Raw genomic sequence first — 11,096 nt, forward strand, 5'->3', positions numbered from 1 at the left:
TAATAATAATAATAAACCTTACGTGGGATAATTGGGATTTGTTTGAGGTTCTAACTCACAATGAAATAGCAAAATATTTTTTTTCAAAAGTGCCTGTTTTCAAAGCTCAGAAGTGGTAATGCTACAGAACCCAAAATGGCCATATGTCAATGGCTTGTACATAACCAGCAGAGGAGACTTCCTCTGTCAAGAATGTCAAGTTCCCATAGTACAAAGAACATAACAGTACAACTTTCTATTTAAGAAGGTAATTTTTCTGTTTTATTTTTCTGTCTTCTAAATGTTTATTGTAAATTCTACTTAAAACTTAGATCCCTTAAGTGTACCTTTTCTTGAAAGGATAAAAGAAAACATCCTAAGAAAATGTGGATATCTATTATTGCTATTTATACATAACATGGATTTATGGATGATGAATAACTGAAGTGATAGTTCTAGCTCTAACAAGCTTAGATTCTTTCTCATCTTTGAAATCACCTCAAAACAAGGAGAGATCTTCATCTTTGCTAAAATATAGGAACAGCTGTAGAGGTATGGCTCTGTACCTCAAAAAGTATACACAGGAGTTGCCAAGAGCAGCAAAATTTAGACTAGGATGAAGGAAGATGTCCCCCCAAAAACACATACTTGCTGCTGCTCTTAACTGGGCAGCTGACCATTATCTTCTGTAAAGGAGGAAGCCTGCCCTGAAGGTCAAAAATTCCCAAGGATCTCTTTCTAATGGTAAAGGCATACAACTAATGATAGCTATCCAATGGTAGATACAGAAAGTGAACAAAGGTCATCTAATATCCTCATAATTGTTGTCTCTGATGAAGAGAACAGAAGATAAAATAAACCAAAGTCATAATTCAGGAAAATTTTCTAACAGAGATTCAACTCTAAATCGAATGGCTCACCATTTTCCAGGGATATTATTATATAACGATCATAAACATCATAGTGGCAAATAATTGAAAGAATAATGGCACCAAGTGTTTGTTAGAGTTTGAAGAAAGGATACTCTCATTCTCTATGGATTGGAATATAAATTTACAGTGTTTCTGGAGAGCCATTAGAAATTATATATCGAAAATATTTTTAAACGTGTTAGCTTTTTTCCCCAGCTTCGCTGAAATATAATAGACAATTAGTTACTCATATTTACATTGTACAATTCAATGAGATTTTTTTTCAATTATAGTTGGCATACAATAATATATTAGTTTCAGTTGTACAGCTTAGTGATTAGAGATCTATATAACTCACAAAGTGATCATCCCACTAAATCTAGTATCCCTCTTCCCCTTACATATTTATTACAACATTGTTAACTATTTCTCTCTTGCTACACTTAATATTTCCATGACTATTTTGTATCTATCTATTTGTACTTCTTAATCCCTTTGCTCTTTTCCACCATCCCCCCAACCTTCCTCCCATCAAGTAGCCCTAAAAATAGTCTCTGTATCTATGAGTTTATTTCCGTTTTTGTTGTTTATTTTATTTTTAGATTCCACATGCACGTGAAATCATGTGATATTTGTCTTTCTCTCTGTTACTTATTTCATTCAGCTCAATACCCTGTAGGTCCATCAAGGCAATATCTTTTTCCATCCCCTTCCCTTTAGTTTGTGTGTCTCTTAATCTATAGTGAGTCTCTTGTAGGCATCATACGTAGAGGTCTTGTTTTCTTACCCATTCAGCCACTCTATCTTTTGGTTGGAGCACTTAATTCTTTTCTACTTGAGGTACTTGTTGATAGATATGTAGTTGTTACCATTTTTTATTCGTGTTTTTGATACATGTTTTTTCTTCTTAAAGAAGTCACTCCAACATTTCCTGTAATACTGGCTTGGTGTTGATAAATTCCCTTAGCTTATTTTTGTCTTGGAAGCTCTTTATCTGTCCTTCGACTCTAAATGATAGCTTTGCTGGATAAAGTATTCTTGGTTGTATATCCTGGGTTTTCATCACATCCAGTATTTTGTGCCAAGCCCTTCTGCCCTGCATGGGTTCTTTTGAGAAATCAGCTGCCAGCCTCATGGGTGCTCCCTTGTAGGTAACTAAATGCTCTTCTCGTGCTGCTTTTAAGATTCTCTCTTTGTATTTAACTTTGACATTTTAATAATAATGTGTCTTGGTGTGGGCCTCTTTGGGTTCACTTTTTTTGGGACTCTCTGAGCTTCCTGGGCTTGTATGTCTATTTCCTTCACTAGGGAAATTTTCCATCATTATTTCTTCAAATAGCTCTTCAACTTCTTGTTTTCATTCAGGTACCCCTATGACATGGATAATTTTACATTTAATTGTGTCCCATAGGCTCCTTAAATTATTATCAGAGTCTTGGCTTCTTTTTCCTTGCCATTCTGATTGAGCGTCCTTGGCTTCCCCATCCTCTGTATCGGTGGTTCGATCCTCTTCTTCATCCACTCTGTTGATTCCCTCTAATATCCTCTTCATCTCAGATATGTGATCTTCATTTCTAATTGGTTCCCATTTATAATTTCCATTTCCATTTTTATGCTTTTTATTTCTTTGTTAAAGTTCTCACTGAGTTCATCTACACTTCACATAAATTCATTGAGGGTCTTTATAACCAGTATTTTGAATTCTTCATCTGTTAGGTTGCTTGACTTCATTCTTCCTGGATCTCTGTTCTGTTCTCTCATATGGATTTTGCTTCTTTGTCTTCCCATTTTGGCTGCCTTTCTGTGTCTGTTTCTATGTACTAAGCAAAGCTCCTAAGTCTCTTGGTCTTATTAGCGTGCCTTTGTGTAGTAGGTGTCCAGTGGCACAGTCCTGAGAGAGGTTCAGCTGCAGGCCAAGTTTAGCCCCAGCCTCTACCCCTCCAGAGCCACCTGTTAAGATTCAGCAAGCAATCCACAGATGCTATGCTTGTAGTTGCCTCAAGAGGCCACACCAGAAGCCAAGGCCAGCTGTCACCAATGTGAGTCTTAACTCTGCTCAGCAAGGAGCACCAGACTCGCAGAGAATACACCTAGATGTAGTTTGGGTGGGGCTGTGAGTTGGGGGAAGGCAGAGTTTCAGGGAATCCTCTGGGCAGAGCGACATCTGTTATCCAATTTGATGATGTCTCAGCTATAATGGGTGCTAGGTCAGCATACTGGGAGATGGGAGGGCTCAACACGGAACAATGTATAATACAAGCACTTCTGCCCTGGAGAAAGCTTCACCTCTAGCCCTCACTCCAACAGCTCAGTGTCCCCCTGTAAGTCCCTGATGCTCCCATGTAGTGGACATGGCCCTGGCACTCAGAGTGAGCAGGTCCGTCACCGCAAAGGTCCGCTTGTGGACACGGCCCCTTTAAGAGGAGTCTGCAGCTGCCACTGCCACAGCCTCTGTCCCACTCAGCCGCTAGGGACCGGGTAACCTCATGTCCTCACCCCCTCCTACCTCCTCCCATTGCAGGGTGATTGATTATTTCTCTCCCTAATTGTAGGGCTTCTGTTCATCTAGATCCCAGGTAACTTTCCTTGCTGTTTGCTCCATGTTTCTGTCACAACTCTGACTTGGTTGCAAGAGGGATGAACAGAACCTCTATCATCTATGCATTTTTTTTTCCTACAAGCCCAAAATGTGTTAGCTTCTGACTTAATTTATTGACATTGATACCAATTACTTAATAGAATATTCATGATAAGGTATAGTTACAGATCTTTTCACCACATTATTCTTGATAAAAATTTAAAATAGCAATCTATAGAAGTCTGACAATGTGGGCTAGAGGATTGCTTTAATGTATATATAAATATAGATGGAGTGCATTTACATAAAAATATTTGAAATATTGGGATGTTTATGTATCATTAAATTAATAACATTTTCTTTCAGTGGTGGGATTTGGTGAAATTTATGTTTTATTTTTTTTTTTTTCATCTCTATTTCCTGATTTTCTTGCAATGTGTACATATTGAAAAGGGTAGTGGAATATAGTCAGCTATACCTAAAACCATTCCCTAGGACAAGACCAGTTCAAGTCCCAAATGAACAAGCTGAAAGAGATTTTATGGGAATGTAAACAAGATACTCTGCTAAGGTGGGAAGTGTAGAGGAAAGGACAGATCTAGACCCTGATATCCTATTTCCTTCTGTAACTTTTACTCTTTGTTAGCATAAGTCCAGTGTTTAGCGTCATGTCCTCAGTGCTAAATTAATAGACTCATGTCCATTTTAAGGCCATTATGTAATGCATATTTTTTTTCAATCAACATCTGTCTGTTTCTGTCTCTCTATCTACCTTTAGTTTTATAAGTTAATACACCATATTATTGGACATGTCAAGGGTGACTATGTCTATATATACAAACATATAATTAAGTTAATTTCTAGACACAGTTGGTAACTAGTTTGCTTTTAAATGCATGGAGTTCTAGCGAGATTATCTAAACCAACAAGGTATTATATCTTTTAACCATGAGAGCATTTGATTCTTCAAATATAACCAGAGAGTATATGACTTCTGAGAAGATGAAAAAAGTAGTGTGACTCAAGGAAATTATCACAGGTCTAAAAATACCTTTCTCAGTCAATCTAGAAACTTCAGATTATGCATAAACTTGCCCGTATATTCATTATTCTGGGACTTTTGCAGAGTGTAACCTCAATTATTTATTTTAGTTTTATACAGTGCCTCTAACACGGCGGCAATGGATGCTTTTGTTGGATGAATGAATAAATAACTTTTTCCTGTGGCTTTGGGTTTAACAGCAATCTGATAAAGCTGATTTTGAATCCAAGCTCTCTTGCTTGAGAAGTCAGTTAACTTCTGTGAGGCTCTGATGCGTCGTCTCTAAAATACACGTTCTAGTTTCCTCATAAGGTCAGTTTGAGAATTAAATGAGATCATGACTGTAAGAAAAACATCAGTGGTGGTTACGGTATTTTTTGATTTGGAGCATTGCACTTTCCTGGTCAGTCAATATAAGGCTTTTTGCAGCTGTTCATGACACCGGAACATTTGAGTAGTATATGCCAGATCTCATGGGGCCTAATGACGAGGTATCATCTAATTAACAAGGCTGGGGTGTGCTTGGGGAAAATCTTTGAATATTGGTGGCTCGACCTAAATAGACCTAACCATCACCATCCTGTTGACATTGCTCTATGGAGTTTGGCCAATGCCACATGAGATTGCCTCAGCTATTTCTGCTGATTTTCAGAGGTAGGAAAAAATTACCTACATATATTTCAGAAGATCTGAGATGAAATGCAGAGAAAAGTAAATATATTGTCCATCTGGAAAAAAAAGAAGATACAGGGTCACGCGGTGCTTTCTGAGTGTATTTCCCGTATCCTCTAGGTTTTGCTGATCCTCTCTCGGTCTCCTGGGGATAAAGCAAAGGAGAAGGCTGACAGGATACCTGAGCTCTATTCCCACTTCAATCGGAACAGTTCCATTTTTATCTGGTTTATTTCAGGGGATTCTATGAAAGTTTATGTTTGAATAAGTGATTTTTCGGTGAGAATAAAGTCAAAAGCTACATACGTGGTGGCAAAAACACTGTGTTCAGTGTCAGGAAATGGTGATTATGATGATAAATAATATCCGTACAGCACATTTCAGTTAACTAGAAATATTCGCATAGAGCACTTCACGTGATCCTTACAAATAGACGTTATGAAGTAGGCACCTTATTATCCTCATTTTGCAAATGATGAATACTGAGAATCAGAGAGTTTAAATCACTTGCTTAAGTAGTACAGTTAGTTAGTGGTAGAAGTGGGAGTAAAACCTACATGTTATAATAGAATGAACTGGCTTTATGACTTGGCTTGGCCAGTTACTGGCTGTGTGGAATTAAGTAAATCTTATCCTCTCTGTGGTACTTAATTTTCTCATCTGTTAAAAAAAGGGTTTAGGCTGGAGGAACTTCACTTTAATATTGGCGTTCCAAATTTATTCTGGTTGAAGAAAAATATTCAGTGGTTTAAAAAATTAAAACTGCTGCCTTAGATTAAATAACATTAGATCTCCCTTCTGCTTTGATTACATTTGATTATAGCAAAACTGTCCACACTGTGCAAATGTAGGCCTTTTTAATCATCATAGGCTGCTATGTTCTAGATATAAGACTTTCTGTAAAATTCATTGCAAAATGAAACATCTCCCTCAAGCACACATACATATATACACAAATATACAGACATATGCACCCCATATGAATATGCCAGTTGTATAACTGTCTTAGTCAGCTTGGGCTGCCATAACTAAATACCACAGACTGGGTGTCTTAAACAACAGGAATTTATTTCTCACAGTTCTAGAGGCCGAGAATTCCAAGATCAAGGTGCCAGCAGATTTAGTTCCTATTGAGAGACAGTCCTTTTCTTGGTTTGCAGACTGCTGCCTTCTCACTGTATCCTCACATGGAAGAGGGTGGGGTGAGGTAGGAAGTGAGCTCTGTTCTCCCTTCCTATTCCTATAGGGACACTAATCCCAGTATGAGGGCCCCACCCACATGGCCTCATCTGAAGCTATTATTACCTTCCCAAAACCCCATCTCTAAATATCTTCACATATAAATTTGGAGAGAACATGAACACTTAGTCCATAACAATATCTGAAATTAGTAGGTAGATAACATGAGAGAAGGCCAAGATGTCCGCTTATTGACACTGAAAAGCTTCAAGGATTGTACTCTGCAACTTGCCACAACAGCAAAATCATAGTCAAGAGAGAAAAGCAGTTTAGTTGTGAGGTGACTCAGCTATGAAGTAGAGATTAAAGACTCTTTGATATTAGAGATAATGGATTTGAAAGTGCCATTGTGACCACTCATGTTGATGATAATAAAAGCCTCATTGACATCTATTGAGATTGGAATAGCATATTGGAGAGAATCCTAATGAATGTACTGAAATAGCAAATCTTTAATGTCTTTATCCTTTTGATCTTGCTTTCTCTGTTTTTCTCTACACTATACCATTTACAGTACTTGAGTTAACTAGCCAGCAAAATAAAATGTTAACACCATGAAATGCATACCGAAAATATAAGATGTATGTTACAGAACTTCTCCTTCACCTCTCTTTAAATGCATCTTTTGCCATGCTTACCCAGAATGACAAATTACATCTTGACACAAACTCTCTTTCATTGTGCTCTTAAAATTTTTCCCACAGCTTTCTTTTCTTTTGAATAATTATCTCTATTTTTTTTAACGCCTACAGCACCTGGTATTCTGAGGTGGTCTCCCACTCAAGTACTAACCAGGCCCTACCCTGCTTAGCTTCTGAGATCAGATGAGATGGGGTGCATTCAGGGTGACATGGCTGTAGATGAATAATCATCTCTAAATAATATTTGTTGACAAAAGGAGATGATGTGGAACTTACAGTTGTATTAGGGTGCAATAAGTAAAGGACAAGGGTAGGTTCGTTTGACAATTTCTCTTCCCATATCGTTAGCTGTGCAAATGTCTCACATTTGCAAATGCCTCACACCTGAATTCATCACTTCAAAACACATTTATCTTTGTGTGTAAGAGATTGTGTTAGATGCTGGGAAGAAAGAGAGAAAAAGAGACAGGCACTCAATTGTAAGCTTCCTAAATGCCTTGGCTCTAGTGTAGCACTCCACATATAGGATGCTTGCAAAATATCTGTCAGAGTGTATTGAATTGAGGCAATTATTGTAGAAAGATCATTGCTTTTAGATGAGGTAGGGAACATGGAACTTAGTTTCTCCACCTCCAAAATGATAAAGTAGAACTTTATCTCAGAAGCTTAATGTTTGTCTGTAAGAGAAGTCGAGTCATGAAGGAGTAAATTTTTTGCTTCCCTCTTAATTATAAAAAAAAAAAACAAATTACCTTTTTCCTTCAGCAGCATTAAAAGATGAATGGAGTAAGGTGGATGTAATTTCCTATCCCCTGTGATCTTGCCGCTTCTGATTTTTTTGCCCACTTTTAAGAACGTGGCTGTGACCATTTGCTCAACAATTATCTGCACCATAAACTAAGAGAGAAGGCTGATTAAGGAATTAAGAAATTTATAAAATCAACATCTCCTATCTTAGAATCTACAGAACTCACTGAAACCCATACCATACTCTTGCATGATTCTAGTTTAATCACAGTACAGTAATCACAGGTTAAAGAAAACTCTTATAGTCGTGAGCTCAAATCTAATTCCCAATCTTTTACAGCAAGGCATACCAATTAAGAATTAGGAGAGAAGCAATCTGATAGAAAAGATTACACTAAAATATGAATTACTGATAGTATTCTGTATGTTTTTTAAATTAAAATGTGGTTGTGCTTAAGGATCTAGCTTGTAGAATGTCACATAGTTGATGGAACTGAGGAATTTCAAGTTTTTTAAAAGTCTCCTTTGGCAAATTCGATAATACATGTGTTATTTTATCATAGGATCATGTTTCTGTAGCTATTGGCCCATTCACAACTTCTGAACCCAAAGACTGAGTGCAAAGCCAATCTTATCTAAGGAGCTTTTCTGACTGCTCCAGGCAGAGAAAGTTACTTCTACTGTACTCATTTAAGGCCTTGGTCATATCTGTATTATAGCATTTATGACAACCTGGTGAGTATCTCAGGGTATTTCTGTATCTGAATAGGATACCTGGTACATAGTGGATGCTAACTGGATAAGTGAAGGCTTGGATTGGTGCTACAACTACCTATAGGCTTTCTACTGGCCCTAGATGAGGAGTGAATCACATCTAGCCTTAGGGCCAGAGGAAAGAAGAGTGATCTATAAAATGAGCCATCAGCAAGTATGATGGTCAGGAAAATAGTGGAATCAGGATTGGTAGAGGGTGCACACATTCTAATGTCTTCCTGTAACAATATCCGGCACATGGCTAGAAACCCAGTGATGTGTAACTGGTTTTGACCAGTTCTTTTGGGTAGGTTATATTAGACAAGGCTAGATTTATACAAAACAATCAGCCTTGCTATTAGAACTCATTGATCAGTTAATGTATTCTGTAATTAATTTTGCCTTGTTCATTAAAGTACATGTTGAACACAGATAATCCTAAATGGTGGAAACAGATTTGGCAAACCTGTGGCATAGAGGCCACCAGTCACCCATCTTGCTAACAATCTTCATAAGTATAACAGTGTATCTTTATTGAGTGCTTATATAATAGATATTTGTAGTTAAAACCCCAACATCTATTTGTTCTAGAGAAGCACACGCCGGTATGGGCTGCCAGATTGAGCATTTGATGTGTGAATGTGAGTCCTGAAATTACTGGAGCCATTTTCCTACCGTGAAGGGAGCCAGTCTGGGGAAGAATCTTGCCCAGGTAGGAGAGCAGAGCTGAGATAATTATAGCAAAACAGAGCCACTGATGACGTCATGAAACTATGATTCAAACTTTGACTGAAGCATATCTAACCTCTGGACCTTTCAGTTAATGAGCCAATCAGTTTTCTTTATTCTTGATATTCGTTTGATAAGAGTTTTACAATACTTTCTCCTGAGGGACATTTTATTCACACAATTCACTTTGTCTTAGGCCTTATGCTGAGTTCTTTAGATAGATTATCTCATTTAATCCTCATCAAAATCTCTATGTAGGAAGTATGACAGACATTCCTGTTGAGCCCAGACATACTATCAGAATCATCAACACAGAGCTCCAGGTAGCTGTTCCTAACCAACTAGAAGGGAGGGGACACGAACAACGAACACCAAAACTTTAATGTCTTTATCCTTTTGATCTTGCTTTCTCTGTTTTTCTCTACACTATACCATTTACAGTACTTGAGTTAACTAGCCAGCAAAATAAAATGTTAACACCATGAAATGCATACCGAAAATATAAGATGTATGTTACAGAACTTCTCCTTCACCTCTCTTTAAATGCATCTTTTGCCATGCTTACCCAGAATGACAAATTACATCTTGACACAAACTCTCTTTCATTGTGCTCTTAAAATTTTTCCCACAGCTTTCTTTTCTTTTGAATAATTATCTCTATTTTTTTTAACGCCTACAGCACCTGGTATTCTGAGGTGGTCTCCCACTCAAGTACTAACCAGGCCCTACCCTGCTTAGCTTCTGAGATCAGATGAGATGGGGTGCATTCAGGGTGACATGGCTGTAGATGAATAATCATCTCTAAATAATATTTGTTGACAAAAGGAGATGATGTGGAACTTACAGTTGTATTAGGGTGCAATAAGTAAAGGACAAGGGTAGGTTCGTTTGACAATTTCTCTTCCCATATCGTTAGCTGTGCAAATGTCTCACATTTGCAAATGCCTCACACCTGAATTCATCACTTCAAAACACATTTATCTTTGTGTGTAAGAGATTGTGTTAGATGCTGGGAAGAAAGAGAGAAAAAGAGACAGGCACTCAATTGTAAGCTTCCTAAATGCCTTGGCTCTAGTGTAGCACTCCACATATAGGATGCTTGCAAAATATCTGTCAGAGTGTATTGAATTGAGGCAATTATTGTAGAAAGATCATTGCTTTTAGATGAGGTAGGGAACATGGAACTTAGTTTCTCCACCTCCAAAATGATAAAGTAGAACTTTATCTCAGAAGCTTAATGTTTGTCTGTAAGAGAAGTCGAGTCATGAAGGAGTAAATTTTTTGCTTCCCTCTTAATTATAAAAAAAAAAAACAAATTACCTTTTTCCTTCAGCAGCATTAAAAGATGAATGGAGTAAGGTGGATGTAATTTCCTATCCCCTGTGATCTTGCCGCTTCTGATTTTTTTGCCCACTTTTAAGAACGTGGCTGTGACCATTTGCTCAACAATTATCTGCACCATAAACTAAGAGAGAAGGCTGATTAAGGAATTAAGAAATTTATAAAATCAACATCTCCTATCTTAGAATCTACAGAACTCACTGAAACCCATACCATACTCTTGCATGATTCTAGTTTAATCACAGTACAGTAATCACAGGTTAAAGAAAACTCTTATAGTCGTGAGCTCAAATCTAATTCCCAATCTTTTACAGCAAGGCATACCAATTAAGAATTAGGAGAGAAGCAATCTGATAGAAAAGATTACACTAAAATATGAATTACTGATAGTATTCTGTATGTTTTTTAAATTAAAATGTGGTTGTGCTTAAGGATCTAGCTTGTAGAATGTCACATAGTTGATG

The 11,096-nt window shown here is 37.3% G+C and overlaps 2 pseudogenes; both read right to left on the reverse strand.

The window, feature by feature from the left end:
• Positions 1-7,164: 7,164 nt before the first annotated feature.
• On the reverse strand, positions 7,165-7,283 carry LOC111732054 (annotated as a pseudogene).
• Positions 7,284-9,961: 2,678 nt separating this feature from the next.
• Positions 9,962-10,080, reverse strand: LOC111732055 (annotated as a pseudogene).
• Positions 10,081-11,096: the final 1,016 nt, after the last annotated feature.

The sequence above is a fragment of the Pteropus vampyrus genome, unplaced genomic scaffold, assembly GCF_000151845.1.
Source record: "Pteropus vampyrus isolate Shadow unplaced genomic scaffold, Pvam_2.0 Scaffold421, whole genome shotgun sequence".
Taxonomy (NCBI): Eukaryota; Metazoa; Chordata; class Mammalia; order Chiroptera; family Pteropodidae; genus Pteropus; species Pteropus vampyrus.